Source organism: Eptesicus fuscus, chromosome 6 (assembly GCF_027574615.1).
Source record: "Eptesicus fuscus isolate TK198812 chromosome 6, DD_ASM_mEF_20220401, whole genome shotgun sequence".
Lineage (NCBI taxonomy): Eukaryota > Metazoa > Chordata > Mammalia > Chiroptera > Vespertilionidae > Eptesicus > Eptesicus fuscus.
In genome coordinates, this window is record NC_072478.1 from 11,588,667 (window position 1) to 11,605,078 (window position 16,412).

Sequence of the window (16,412 nt, forward strand, 5' to 3'; positions counted from 1 at the left end):
CTGTATTAGGTGGAAAAGCATTTCGGTGGTGGGGGATCTCAATGATAAAATGATGTCCTTGAACTAGCTGGTCAGTAGGCTTCCTTTCACTATTTTATCTATGACTAGAGGCCAGGTACACGGATTTGTGCACCGGTGGGGTCCCTTGGCCTGGCCTGCACCCTCTCACAATCCAGGACCCCTCGGGGGATGTTGGAGAGCCAGTTTCAGCCTGATCCCCACAGGCCAGTATGAGGGACCCCACCTGTGTACAAATCCATGCACCGAGCCTCTAGTATGCATATAAGATCTTTGGTTAATCTCTTCCTGCCCCCCTCTTCCCCACTTCCCTCTTAAATTCATCAGTCTGTTTCATGTTTCCATGCCTGCCTTCGTTGGTGGTCATTGTGTGTCATAGCTACATGCTGCTCGGCTGATACACCTGTAGGCCGGTTGCTTAGGCATATATATATATATATATATATATATATATATATACATATATTTGATGAACTATGAAATTATTACAGCCTTAGTCTCTGAAACATGGCACTTGGGTTTAGATCCTAAATTTATAATTGATTACAATATCTTTGCCCATTTCCAAATAAAAAATCTTACTTACCTGTTTATGTAAGGTACCATAAAGAGTTAATATGTGGTTCCTTTGCATGATTTACTTAAAGAACAAATATTTCTTGAGCAAGCATTGTATGCAAGGCACTGTACTTGTGCTAAGGGAGTAAACATAAGTAAATCATGAATTCTATCTTCCAGGAGCTCCTAGCCCTGTAGAGGTCAAGAAAATGTACACAAATATCTTTAAAACACAGAGAGGTTCCTGAAAGTTGGAGTGGCCTGAGAGATCACCTAGCAAAGAGTCTTTTCATCAGCCACCACCCCTCCTCCTGAGATCTGGAAAGCTTTTAATTTATGAAAAGGTTATATTGTGGTGAGTCCTGGAAAGTCTTATGCATCTGCCATATCTTAACAAAAGAGGAAATTGAGGCTCATATTAGATCACACAGCTAGTAAATGAAAAAGAGACAATTCAAACTCATGCTTTCTGACTACATTATTTAGTATTTTTCTGCAAAATATAAGGTGGAAATTGGTAGATGTACACAAGAGGTTTAAAAACAAAGGATGGAGGGAAACCAAGATGGCGGCATAGGTTGAACACCTAACCTGCAGCCTGGCACAACAATTTCAAAAATACAACTAAAAGTCAGAACAGACATCATCCAGAACCACAGGAAAGCTGGCTGACTGAAATGCCCACAACTAGAAGGAAAGAGAAAACCACAGGGAAAATCAGAGGAGCCATAGGAGCCTGAGGTATGGAGACACGGGTGGAGACACGAGCACACGCGCATATGGGGAGGATGGAGCCGCAGAGGACGGGGCGGCTGACGGCCTGGCCGGCGTTCTCTAGCAGGAAGGAGATAAAAGCTCCAGATTGCACTGAACCCCAGCTCCGACTGCACTGAACCCCAGTTCCGGGCGAGACCCTGGGAAGCCAGGCACATGTTGGGGGAATCTGGGCTGTGGGGCGGAGGCACAGAGGAGCGGCGAAAGGCAGAGCTCCGGAGGTGCACACGGGAATGCGCGCAGAGGACGGACTGTTGCCTGTGCCGCTGAATTGCCCTGGCGGGGAGGAGACAGGGGCTCCGGACCGTGCTGAATCCCAGTTCCGGCTGCGCTGGGCCCCGGTTCTGGGCGAGACCCTGGGAAGCCAGGCTCATGCTGGGGGAACCTAGGCTGTGAGGCGGAGACGCAGGGGAGCGGCGAAGGGCAGAGCACCGGAGGCGTGCACGGGAATGCGCGCAGAGGATGGTCTGTTGACTGTGCCGCTGAATTGCCCTGGTGGGAAGGAGACAAAGGCGCCAGACTGCGCTGAGCCCCAGTTCAGACTACACTGAAACCCAGTTCCGGGCGAGAATCTGGGAGTCCAGATTCATTGGGGGAGAGACTAGACTGTTTGGCGGCGGGCGAAGCTCCAGGGCACTTTTCTCTCAGAGGTGTTTGCAGGGAGTACAGAGGGACACTGAGACCCAGGAACCTCATAGGATGGGGCTGACGGGAAGCCAAGGCTGTAGGCTCCACCCTGAAACTCGGCCCCATCCAAGCTGAGCACAGAGGCTTTTACAATTTTGCAAGTCTAGTTGAATAAGGCGGTCTCCCGGTGTAGACACAGCGGGTCCTCACAGCCAATTGGACTGGAGGTCAAATCCTCCCAGTGTACCAACAGCAATCAAGGCTTAACAACACCAAGACTTTGCACTCAGCCCACAAAGAGGGGTACCAAGAGCGACCACCTAGGGAGATTGGGGAAGCTGAGCAACCGGCCCCTATAGGTCACTGACCACACAAAGCCACTCCATCAACATAGGGAGGCAGCCAAAAGGTGGAGACACCGAAGCAGGTCACGAATAGAAGGGATGAAGGAAAGTAAACTAATGGATGACACAGTGTTCAGAGCCACATTTATAGGGTTGCTTGGGAGTCTTCTGGAGGACCAAGATGGTGGAGTGGGGCGGATGCCTGATTGTTGCCTACCACAACAATTTTGAAACTACAGCTGGAGGGCAGAGCAGACACCATCCAGAGCAATGGCCAGGGGAATTGCTGAGAAGGAATTGACCGATGGGAGTTGGGATCGGGAAGACGGGGCCCCGCTGGGTCCCGGATTCGGGTGCACTCGCCTGGTGACTGGTCGCCGCTGCAGGCCCGAGTGCCGCCACAGCGACCTTGGACCAGCCCGCCGCTGTGCACCGGGCACACCGGAGCTTCGCTGAGCCCGCCGCCCAGCGAGTTCCACGGCAGCCGCCCTGGAGCTTTGAGAAAATGGCCGAAGGAATTGCTGAGAGGGAATTGACCGACAGGAATTGGGATCAAGAAGACGAAGCCCCGCTGGGTCCCGGGTCCGGGTGAGGCCACGCGCCCCTGGGTCCAGGTGTAGCTGGATCCTGGGTCTGGGTGAGGCCGTGTGCCCCTGGATCCGGGTGAAGCTGGATCCCGGGTCCGGGTGAGGCCATGCGCCCCCGGATCTGGGTGAGGCTGGGTCCCGGGTCCGGGTGAGGCCGCACCCCTGGGTCTGGGAGAGGCCATGCGCCCCTGGGTCTGGGTGAGGCTGGATCCCGGGCCGGGGTGAGGCCGTGCGCACCTGGGTCCAGGTGAGGCCACGTGCCCCGGGGCCTGGGTGATGCTGGGTCCCAGGTCCGGGTGAGGCCACGCGCCCCTGAGTCCGGGTGAAGCCGCACCCCTGGGTCCGGGCGAGACCAAACCAGAGGGAGTTGGACCTGCATTACCACCATTTGTCCACCATCCAGAGCTGAAAAGTCAGTGCCGACATGTACACATAAGGAACTGGTGGACATTGAAATTGAGTCTCAAAAGAACTGTTGGTCCAGAAAGAAACTTACTACAGACTGATTCATTTGCCTGTCAGCATAACTATTATTGCTCATCTCACATTCAGTTCTTATAAGTATATTTCTAGTAACACATGATCTCACTCATCTAGGGGAAATGATGAACAACATAGACTGATGAACAAGAACAGACCCAGAAACAAGGAGGCATCGATCTGACTGTCAGGCCTCAGAGGGAGGGTAGGGGAGGGTGTGGGTAGGGGGGAGAGATCAACCAAAGGACTGTGTGCATGCATACAAGCCTAACCAATGGTTAAGGACAACAGAGGGGTGGGGTGGGGGATGGGAATGGGGGGATGAGGACAAATATGTGACACCTTAATCAATAAAGAAATAAAAAATATATTTTTATTGATTTCAGAGAGGAAGGGAGAGAGAGATAGAGATAGAAACTGACCACCCTCCTCCTGCTTGCCCCATACTGAGGATGGAGCCTACAACCCAGGGATGTGCCCTGACCGGGAATTGAACCGTGATCTCCTGGTTCACAGGGTGACACTCAACCTCTGAGCCATGCCAGCTGGGCTGCAAATAATAATAGATTTTCTTCTTCCTTTCCAACTCAAATGTAATTCATTTCTTTTTCTTGTCTGATTGCTGTGGCAAGTATTTCCAGTACTATGTTGAATAAATGTGGTGAACATGACACCCTTGTCTTGTTCCTGATCTTTTTAAAAACAAACAAACATATTTTTATTGAAAATAAAGAGAGGAAGGGAGAGGAAGAGATAGATAGAAACATCGATGATGAGAGAGAATCATTGATTGGCTGCTGCCTCCTGCATGACTCTATTGGAGATCGAGCCCACAACCCATGCATGTGCCCTGACTAGGAAGTGAACTGTGACCTCCTGGTTCATAGGTCAAAGTTCAACCACTGAGCCACACCGGCCGGGCTTGTTCCTGATCTTAAAGAAAAAGCTTTCAGCTTTTCACCACTGAGTATGATGTTAGCTACTGGTTGTCACCGATGGCCTTTACTATGTTGAAGTATGTTTCCTCCATCCCCACCTCACTGAGAGGTTTTTTAAAAAAAGTCATAAATAAATGTTGAATTTTATCAAAAAACAAAACAAAACAAAAACAAAGGATGTTCTTTGAAAGGAGGGAGAAGTCACATCAGGAAGGAATTAGGAAAAAAATGGAAGAGGTGGCATTTGAATTAGACATTGTAGGACACACTGACTTAGGTCTCTGAAGATGGTAGGAAAGAAATTCTTGCCAGAGGGAATATAATGAACAAAAGAAACAAAATATGGATAGTAAGACCATATCATCCAGAGGCCTTGATTTTATTCAGTAGAAAATTGATAAAAATTAACATTTTTTAAACAAAAGAATGGCATCATCGTATTTATGGTCTTAAAGAAGTTATATTTATAATAGGTATAAAATGCCTTTGTAAAGATCAGTTAGGTGGCTGCTGCAATTGTCCAGGAAAAGGCATGAAGGCATGGGTATTTTCAGGTAGGGAGAAAAGAATGGCATCAAATAATTTTAGAAGCAGCAAGAATGGTATTATGGGATTAAGTGAGAAAGTGCTTAAGTGACCCCACGGCCTCAAGTCTGGTGACAGGATAGCAGTGATGTCAGGGCCACAACTATAGATTTTGGCATCATCTACCCACAGGAAAATATTACTAGGTTGAAGGTGGATAAATGGGCAAAGAAATGATCATCTATTATCTATAAAACTGTGTTCACCAAATAAAGAAGCAGGGACCATATTTTATGCTTTAAATATACTTTCAGAAAAAATCACAGATATTAAACATGAAAATGTCTTTTTCCAGAGCAATTGCAATAGGGCAGAAAGTGCATTTCCAAAGAAAACCTCATGTCCTATCTTAGTCTCTTTCTTTTCTCCCCAGAGGTAACCACTATTCCCACGTAGTTTTGCTTGGTTTCATCCTTTATAGAAACACAATCATCTAGCTTATACTCTTTTGTGTTATTTTCTTTTATTCAAAATTGTGCCTATAAATTCTTCTATAATATTCCATGTATATGTAAATCATACTTTTTCATTCCCCAAAGTAAATGCTAATGAGGCCTAAGTCCTTTCTAGTTAGCTGGGCTTTAGCTCCAATTTCCAATGCCATCAGGAACTGGAGTGCCCATCAGGGACCAGAGACAGAAGCCCAGACATGTGGTCTAGAAACTGATGATTGACGTTAGTGCAAAACTGCAGCTCAATTGACAACTGAATGTGAATAACTACAGATAGAACAGATTCTGAGCTTGGTGAAGTAAGACCAAGTCTTGATTCTATCTAAGGGTGCCAGCCAGTTTCCTCATGGACTTTGGTGCCATCTAAATTGGCAGGGAGCTGAATTTTCACATGATAGGCCAAAAGTTATAATGAAGCCAGGGATAGGCTCATATCATGATAGTATAAAGTCTTCCAACCCTATGTTTTCAAGGGGGTCTAATTCCAAGTGGATTACCTATGTGTTTTAAAGACAAAATTAGGAATTGCATTGCCTTATCCCTTTGGAAACTACTTCTATTTCTCAGTGGAATGTGAAATTAAGACAAGTAAGCCTCTAAGTTAAATGTAAGACAGAGAATCAGAAGTGCTTCCCCAGTGGGGCTGTAATGAGTATACATGCGGAGGAAGTGCCAGCAAATTAACCACGCTGGGTATGCATGGGGAGGAAATGCTAGCAAATTAATGGCCTCAAAGACAAAGCGTATAATAAACATCTTATGCCCAGGGTATTCTAAAAAAAAAAAAAAGAATGCAAACTGTAATAAGAATTCAAACAAGAAAATCAGATAGCAAACCTGCACTCTTATTTTCTTTCGCCACTGTGAGGAGATGCCTTTCATTTTCAAAGTCCTGACCTAATGAGCAATGCATTGTTTTATGCAAGAGCATTGTTCAAGTGCTTATATTTGTTTGTTCTCTAGGACATGAAAGCAACCTGGGGGACCTGGGATGTGCAAGATGCCTGTTCTTGCTCGTTGTTTATTCACTGTTGCCTTCTCTTTCCCTTGCTCTTCACTGGGCATTTCAGTATCCATAAATACCTTTAATAGGATATCATTGACGAATTAATGAAGCTATTTTCAACACGGTAATATTTGCTGACACATACTAATGTTTTTTTATGTGCAGGCTCTGTCCTAATGGCTTTATGTATATTAACTCATTTAATCATTGTCACAATCTTCTGAGGTGGACACTATTATTATATTTTACATTTGAGGAAAGTGAGGCATGGAAAGCTTACAGAGCTTGACCAGGTACACATGTGTGGGTTGTGTAGTTAAGATACCAATACTGGCTTTCTGAGCTCAACGTACACTTTTAACCACCAAACAATGCTGCCTCTTAATGATGGGTGAGCACCTTAGGCAATAAGAAGACAAAATCCTAATTTATTCAATAAACCCAACTTTAGGATTATCTATAAAATAGATGTTGTTGTGCTCCAGAGCAGCAAATATGAGTAAGGCTTCTTTTTGGTAGGGTACAGAGATATATGCCTCAAACCACAGATGTGGAAAAAGGTACCAAAGTTCAGATTTTGTGTCTAAGCTTATTTTTTAAAAAAACAGGCAATGCTGAACCAGGAGCAAGTTCAGACTTTTCTAGCACCTGATTTAGACTTTAGCTGTGGACAGTCGATTTTAGCCACAATGTTTTACAGAAGAATTTATTCCTGCAGCTTATTCATGCCTGCTGGATAAATCCTTTATCACTATTTCATTTCTTGTTTTTCTTTCTCTTCATGATCTATATTGACTTCCATAGTCTATCTATTTCTGTAACTGTAGGTAGGTGAGAAGACTAACTCCCACATCTTACTTCAACCTTGCAGCACCTTGATTTGACTTAAATATAAACCGTTCTCAAGTCTTTGGTTCTGGGAACTATGAGTCTGCAGTTTCTGGAGCATTGGTGTTGCTAGAGTTACTGCAGTATAAACTAGACGGGCATCTATGCTGTGTTTATGTAAATTCATGCAGCATAGTCAAGGCAGCCAAAGGAAATGGAAGTGGAAGCAGTCACGGCACTGGCCACTGTATAGAAATGTTGTAACATGGTGACACATCTGCTGCTCCCCACCCAGTGAATTTTTATTACATTACTAGAGGCCTGGTGCACAAAATTCGTGCACGGTGGGGGTGTGTCCCTCAGCCCAGCCTGCACCCTCTCCAATCTGGGACCCCTACTGGGATCGGGCCCAAATGGACAGTGGGACATCCCTCTCACAATCCAGGACTGCTGGCTCCCAACTGCTCGCCTGCCTGCCTTCCTGATTGCCTCTAACTGCTTCTGCCTGCCAGCCTGATCACCCCCTAACCACTCCCCTGCCAAGCCTGATTGATGCCTAACTGCTCCCCTGCCAGCCTGATTGCCCCTAACTGCCCTCCCCTGCAGGCCTGGTCACCCCCAACTTCCCTCCTCTGCCGGCCTGATCAACCCTAACTGCCCTCCCCTGCAGGCTTGATTGCCCCCAATTGCCCTCCCTTTCAGGCCTGGTCCCTCCCAACTGCCCTCCCCTGCTGGCCATCTTGTGGCAGCCATCTTGTGTCCACATGGGGGCAGCCATCTTGTGTTGGAGTGACAGTCAATTTGCATATTACTCTTTTATTAGATAGGATGTAATGTTAGGTGGCTAAGGTTGCTGGCTCACCAGGTCACATGGTGTCATTAACATTTCAGTGCTGTTAATGAGATTTCCACAGATCACAAACATGAGTTTCTGTGATTCCTAGGTATACCTTTTTACAATATTTTTCATGTTGCTTTTTAACAGAGTGACTTGGTATTTTACAGAATAGTTGTAAATGGCAATTCTATACCAAGTTTGGGCTTGATAGTGATGGGCTTATCAATCTAGAACATTGACAGAATCCAGGGAACTTTAATGTTTTAATAATTATTGAATTTATTGGGGTGACATTGGTTAATAAAATTATATAGATTTCAGGTGTGCAATTCTATAATACATCACCTGTACATTGTATTGTATGTTCATCACCCAAGTCTAGTCTCCTTCCATCATCATTTATCCCCTCTTTTCTCTCTTCTACTTCCCCAACTCCCTTTTCCCTCTGGTAATCACCATGCTGCTGTCTGTGTCTATGAGGTGTTTATTTTTTAATTTTAATTTTTATTTTTCCTTAGTCCCTTCACCCTTTTTACCCAATTCCCCAAACCCAAGGGACTTTAAAAGTTGTAATCTTTCTCTGCCTCTGAGGCTGTAGAATGCCAGAGCCATCCCTGCTCAGGGCCCCTATTCCTTGCTGTTTTTTTGTTTGTTTTATTTTTAATATATGACTATGACTTGCAAAAATCACTTATAAAGATTTTTCTCATTGAGCAAGCAATAAAAAAGGATGCAAAACATTTGGGAAATGCAAAATGCTCTATACATTTAAGCGCGGTTCTGTTCATTCTAAAACCAGAACTATACACATAGGATTACCTTGCATAAAAGCAAATACTGCTTTTGCTTAATTTCAGCAGAATAGAGGCACTTGATGAGTACACTGGTGCAGAGTAAAGAGCATGGATTTGGGTTTAGGGAGACCAGAGTTTGATTTCAGCTTTGTCACTTATGAGGTATATGACCTGGACAGATGGCCTCTCAGAGCCTGTTTTCTAATCTACATAATAATGTTAATTGCAAACACTCTCCTGCCCCTCAGAGATTTGCAGGGCTGACTGAGATAGCATAGGCAAAGTGTCCAGCAGAATGTCTATCTTCCAGTTTCCTTAAAGTTTTAAACGCTAAATCACCAGAGTGATCAGTATTCAATATAAGATATAGGCTAACAAGTGGTACCTCCCAGGAAAGTTGCCACAAAGAAAGAAAAACACCCTGTTGGTGTCATTCCTCTTATCCCAGCCACTCTGCTTGGAATAAAATCCATGAAGACCCAGATCAGTGTTGAATGAGTACATGGAACTCTTCTTGAAATAGCCTCATATGGGTGATTGCAAGTTCACTAATCATGAAGAAATTGCATTGGCGAAGTTCTCAAAGAAACATGGTGCCGTGGAAGCCATACTGGGCAAGTGACAGGTGTTTACTGATCTAGTTCCCTCTGGTTGCAGGTCACCTGGGCTTTGTGGGTGTCAGTTTCCTTACCTGAAAAATGAGGAAAATGGCATAATGACCTTCATAGCCTTGAACCACTCTGAATCTGTGAAGTAAAATTTCCTGATGAAAGAGATTTTCTGCAGCTCAGCAAATAGGCCAGCTGCTAAAAAAGAGCTGTAAGCTTTTAGAGTAGGAAGAAACCCATCTCGTGGTTTTCTGAATGGGAATTTAGCTTAAACAGACTCTGGAGCCTTGGCTGTTGGCAACACAGTGGGCTCCATCACTGAGGACCCCAACACACATGACCTTTTCCAAGTGGGAATGTTGCCTTTAGAACCAGCAATATTTTTCTAACAGTGTCATTAACAGAGCTATTCCAGACCTTGAGGATTTTACAGGAAAGTCATTTGGAATGTTTTTTACATAATATTCATGCATTTTAATAAGTTCATTGGGCATTAAGATGCCACAATACATTTTGTTCTCGCCTAACACACTGGGAATCCAAATGTGTTAATAAAGGTCTTGATTGTCATTTCAGCTTCCCCCATGTGAATGAAGATCTTCTAGGGCAAGGACTGAAGCTATTTTTTTCTCATTATATCCAGAGTACGTAGCATAGATACTCAGTTTAGTCTCAGCATGGATATTCAGTTTATGACGAGTCAATGGTCACAAAGATCATAGGAAATACTTATTTGTGAGCTAAATAAATGAACATTCAGTTCAATGACAATCTATTTAAGTTTGGAAGGAAGCCCTATTCATATCCTATTAGACCCCGTTAAGGAATTTTCACCTCTCTGAGTTTAGATATCTACCTTAACTAGTGAGAGGCCAAACAAGGTGATTTAAAAAGTATCTCCCAGTCCTAAATTCTATATTTTAATTCTACACGTATACTGAAACAATTGACAATCTCAAAGTTGTATTTGGAAACTACATAGGTGTAAGGGATATTAGAATGACTTTTCCTCTCAAAAATATAAAATCACTGCCTACCTAAATTTCAAGTTCCTTAAAGCTGGTATTCAAAATTCTTATAGCACACAAATAGTCACTTCAACATGATACATTTTCCAAGGTTATTTTTAATATACAACACTTAATATGTATACAATTTCAGAGGATCAATAGTATTTCTTGTCACAATTATTTATCCCTAACCTTAAAAAACCCCACCCAACTCTTTGAGTAAGGAATTATAGTTTTATTTTTAGTTATTATTAATAGCTTATATATAGGGGTGCTAAATATATGAAAATATAAGTAAAAAAATGAGATAAAATGTTATTTTATTTCAAACACAATGAAGGAATAAAAAAAGGAAAAGAAAAAGAAAGCCCAGTGACAGCGTAGGGATAGAGAGTGGGACTCCTGTAACTAGAGGCTTGATGTTGATCAGGAATACAGGTCTGGCTGCAAGCAGGCAGAAATTTAGCTCTCCAGCACACCTCAGAAGAAATTCTTGGAAGAAAACACATATCTACCGAGTTGAGCATGTATAATATTCAAACAAACTACTTCTGCTCAGGTACACCAGGTGAGTAGCACATGAAAAGCATTGATTGTTTAGAATGGACTGTCCTAATTTAAAACCCCTTGCTGAATATAATCAATAACACAAACTGATGAACATAAATAGATCCAGAAACATAGAAATAATGAAAAGACCGTCCAACCTCAGAGGGAAGGCAGGGGAAGGGGGTGGGAGAGATCAACCAAAGGAATTGTATGCATGCGTAGGGGGATAAAGGCATGTGCTGGGCGGGTGGGAATGGCCGGGAAGAAGTCAATAGGGGGAAAAGGAGACTTATGTAATACTTTATTTATTTATTTTTTTTAATATATTTTATTGATTTTTTTACAGAGAGGAAGAGAGAGGGATAGAGAGTTAGAAACATCGATGAGAGAGAAACATCGATCAGCTGCCTCTTGCACACCCCCTACTGGGGATGTGCCCGCAACCAAGGTACATGCCCTTGACCGGAATCGAACCCGGGACCCTTGAGTCCGCAGGCTGACGCTCTATCCACTGAGCCAAACCGGTTTCGGCTGTAATACTTTAAACAATAAAAAATTTAAATTAAAAAAAGAAGCCCTTTGCCGTGTAATTCTGAACAAACTATTTAAACACCCTGGCTTAATAATACTGCTATTTAAATGAGAAAATTCTAAGAACATAGCACAGCCTTTAGCCTTTATTAAATGTTCAAAAACATGTTAATTTTCCCCTCTACTAATTTTGTATTCCTTATCCTTCTCTACGAGATAAAAAGAAGAAGTCATAGGCAGACCATTTAGGTGATTAAAAAGCACAGATCACTTCATGACCTATAATCTTATTGGATTGCATGCCAAAGGGACTTTGGATCCAACTCTGATCATTTTCATCTCTGGCCTTTTCTGCATTATTGGTTCTTCCAGACTGCAAGTCAAACAATATGTCCTGATAGATGTAGCATGGGCCTAAAGAATTATTATTGACTAATATCCCCAGAAATGGAAATCAGGGAAACTTTCCTGTGGGCATCCACTTCTGGGTGAGTTTCCAGACACTTTGAAAGCTTTTCAGTCTCCACATACAGAACTCTATCCAAAGTCTATTTAACTGCCATCTGTCTATTGTGCAGAGATATAGCAAAGCACCATAGCGCTCTCTTAACTAAAGATTTCAAGATTTCCACATGGCCATTATGGAAGAACTAGAGGTCTGGTGCACGGATTCGTGCACCAGTAGGGTCCCTCGGCCTGGGCTGCGGGGATTGGGCCAAAACTGACTCTCCAACATCCCCCAAGGGGTCCTGGATTGCGAGAGGGAGGTTCTCGGGTGACACACCCCAGAATCGGGCTCCTTCCTCTCTGGTTCTGTGTGCATCACCCGAGAACCACAGCTGCCAAGTCACCACAGCTTGGCAGCTTCTGCATTGAACATCTGCCCCCTGGTGGTCAGTGCACATCATAGCTACTGGCCGGTTGGCTGGTTGCTTAGGCATATATATATATATATATATATATATATATATATATATATATATATATATATATATATATATATATATATTACTTTGGCCTCTATTGACTTCCACATCTTCCTGAAAGTCCAACATGGTCTTTCTGAGGATAGTGCCATCACAGCTCCAAAATCCTGTTAAATTAACTAAATTGCTAGAACAGAATTCTTCCTAGTGGTGGTCATGTTTAGCATATAACTTCAATGTTTTTCTGTTGATGAATGCATCTAATTTTAATATTTCTACCTAACTTTCAAGCTCTTCTATCAAGGAACTTTATCTACTCCATCTTCTCTTACTCCCAAGCATCTACTGCACACAATCTGTTACTGCTGAACCTCTTTGTCTTTACCAAAATGTAACCTTTTCCTGAAATGCTCTCTAAGCTCCTAATGAATCCCAAATCATTTCTTGTTGTCAAGGCCAAGTTGGAATCATCCCATCTATATAAGCTTTTATGATTAGTCCAACCTGTGTGATTATGAGTTTCTTACCTCCCCCCAACTATTCCCCCAAAATTATATGATTGGACTGAGAATGTTTTGCTTGAATACGTTACTGCCCTATAAACCAAGCTTTCTCTCCTTGTGACCCCCATCAACCTTGTCTCTTTGTATCCATATTTTACGCTTGGAAGAGGTGTTGTGAATAGGAGCAAGCCATAATGAAAAGATGGAGAGAATGATTTGAAATGATTTAATTCTTTAAAAATTTTTGGCCTATTTTCTAAGATTGTAAGGAATTGAATTTCATGAGATTTGATGCAACTTAACCAGCTACAAGCTGATCTACTTTAGGGCCATTGTAATTGCATATGGCACCAAATGAGAGAAAGGGATGAATATTTCTGCTACCTCTGCATAAAATTAAGAAGAATTTTCACTTTGTAACCATCAAAGTCCGGGCAAATGACACACTCAAATGGGAATAATTAATGAGTATTCAAGAAAGGAGTAACAGGAAGAGAATTTATTTTGTGAAAAGTTGTGGTAGGGTTTCAAGAGATTTAAAATATGGTAAAACACCCTGAGACTATCAATAGCAGCTAGCTCTTACCACCCTTCCCTCACCCCCTACACTCCTTTCCCCCTGAGAATTGTCAGTCCACTCCCTTTCCATGCCCCTGATTCTATTACATTCACCAGTTTGTTCTGTTCATCAGATTTTTTATTCATTTTATTTTTAGATTCACTTATTGATAGATATGTATTTGTTGTCATTTTGTTGTTCATAATTTTTATCTTTACCTTTTTCTTCTTCTTCCTCTTCTTAAAGAATACCCTTCAGCATTTCATATAATTCTCTCTCTAATTCTTGCCTGTTGTCTCCTTTTGGACAAACCCAGAAGGAAACCAGAAGAAGAAAATTTCCCTGCTGCAGTCATTCTTAGGCAGAAAAAGGGTGAAATGGATGGACAGTGAATCCGAGGGCACATGGAGAGAACCCAGCAGAGGCAGCCTGCTTTTATTAAAAGCTTTGAATGATCTAGAGAAGGGGTGTAGATAATGCAAACCAAAATACAACCACCCAAAGAAATGTCTTTGCACCTCTTATAACTAGGGGAAAATTATAGATTTAACATATGCATAGTTGAAAAATTGGGGGGTGAAAATGGGAAAGATTTTAACCACATGAATGCAAGTATTAGCATCATTAGCTTAGTGCATTTTTAAATTTTCCTTGTGACATAGTTATTCTTCTAAAAACCATGACAACTTCTCCTATGTGTGTACATCCTCTGAATTCACTAGTAAAAATTATTCTTGTGATAAAAGAAAAATTGCCCTGTCATCTTTTAAGTACTGTAATATAATGCAAGGTAGTATAATCGCTGCATCTAATCAGCATAGTAAATCACTTTATATCTTCATGTTATTATTGAACTCTTGATTATAATTGTCCTATATTGGCAGTGCTCCTTAAAGCAAAGAGGTAAGTAAACTCATCACCCGGAAGAAGCAAGCTCTCCGTGCTAGACTTCTTATCCAAAAGCAGATGCAGATATTTTGTCATTAGTCAGATGTCTAGCGATGCTGTCACCCAGTGAGGCTGTTTCAGCATTGCAGCAAAGGAGGCTTTTGTCCTGATCCCTTGCAGGCTGGTCATTCCCTCTATTTCATTATTTGAGTGGCTCACAAAGATCATACATGGAAATTCAAAACAAGAGAGCAATTTATCCTTTGTGTGTTTGCCACTATATATGCAGGTATATTTGCTCAATTTTTGAGTCCTCCCTTTGTATGACAGTCTGACGTTCTTTTCTGTCCCTTCCTCTTTAATGCAAGGATTCTCACATGCCGAAATGTACAGAGAATTCCCACAAGCCTAGTGGCAGGCATGGGCTCCCATCTCTGGAATTATTCCAGTCCACCTCCTATTGCAGCCAATTCTCCTCAAATTGCCTCTCTCTCCAATTCCAGTTGATTCTGGATGCTTCCTTTATTGCAGTGTTATGGGCCCACTTTGCACATGAGCCTTTGGATCAGCTTCTATTTTGTCTCTCAGTTTTACATTGTCCTGGCACCATGGAGGGATGATGATGGCACAGTCTTGGTGCTCCCTGAATCCATCCCCAGACACACCCACCTCTGCCTGCTCTGCCTAACTCTCCACTAGGGGAAACCAATTTGAAATAATAGGGGAAAATTATAGTGAAGGTCAAGAAATTACCTCTCTGGGTGTTTCAATCATAAAATAAAAGCATTAAATTTTCCTCAAAGTTGTCTAAGTTACTTACCCATTTACATAAGCCTGAAATCTATTTTCTTAATTAGATTACTGATATCATGTTGGCTACCTGACTTACCCTCTTGAAAAATATTGATTTCACAAAAATACATATAGTTTAAAATATCATATAATATTCAAAGTCTTATAATGAAAGACAGGAGCCTCTGCCCCATACTTTCTCATTCCAGGTCCCACTCATTATTCACTAAATATTCAATACTGTGAGTTATTTCTACTACCAGCGCCCTCGATCTTTCTAAGTAAGTTACTTATACTTCCATTTGTACATTTGTCAAGCTTAGGAATTATCTACTGTCATTCAACCAAAAAATATAAGATTCATCACTCCTTTACCTCCTTTTCCTCAGCACTTGTGTTTGCTAAACTTTCCAAAATAGTTCTAGCACAATGCTTTAAATTTCCATCATATTTGAACAGCATACTATATGTAATTACATTTCTTTCCATGTACATTTTTTTCTTGGAGCTAATATAGCCTAATTTATAATTTCTCATACAGTAATCGATTGAATTGAAGGGGAATTGGATCCTATTTCCAGAATTATCAATATCTATTATTGTTCACTAGTTACTCAACGTCATTGGGCTTTATTTTCATTATCTAAAAAAAGCAAACACATTTCTTTTAACTTTAAACCAGGATTTGATGAGCCTATCTTGTATTCTACCCTGCGCTACTTGTTCAGAATTTGCCATAGGTAGTCAGCATCTAGCACAATAATTGAGTAAATTATTCCATTTAAGGTATTTTAAAGTCATTTTAAGGAAAATGTTTCTCAATAATTTTCCCAATGTGCTCCGATAATCACAGTAATTCACTATACTTATTTACATGAGTCAGCTAAAGATGGCTCGTATGTAATCCATTGCTCCAGCCTGATGTGCTTCTGGTTTACATTCTGTCTCCCCATCCCTCCCTACCCCCAAAGGGGCTCCTCCCCCATAAGGCTTCACTCAAGAAAGCCAATGCCCTGGCAGAGTTCGATTCATGCTTAAATTAAAAGTTAGCCCAACAGAAAAAAACATTTTTTATTCCAGAGCCCCCAACCCCAGGGGAGGGAGTGGCTGGCAGGTCTCAGAGCTGTGCCTTGGGATTGATCGAAAGTCTCAAATGACAGATGGTGACTGTTGCTAATCAATGACCACTTTCTCTTTGTTGGTGAAAGAACCCATGA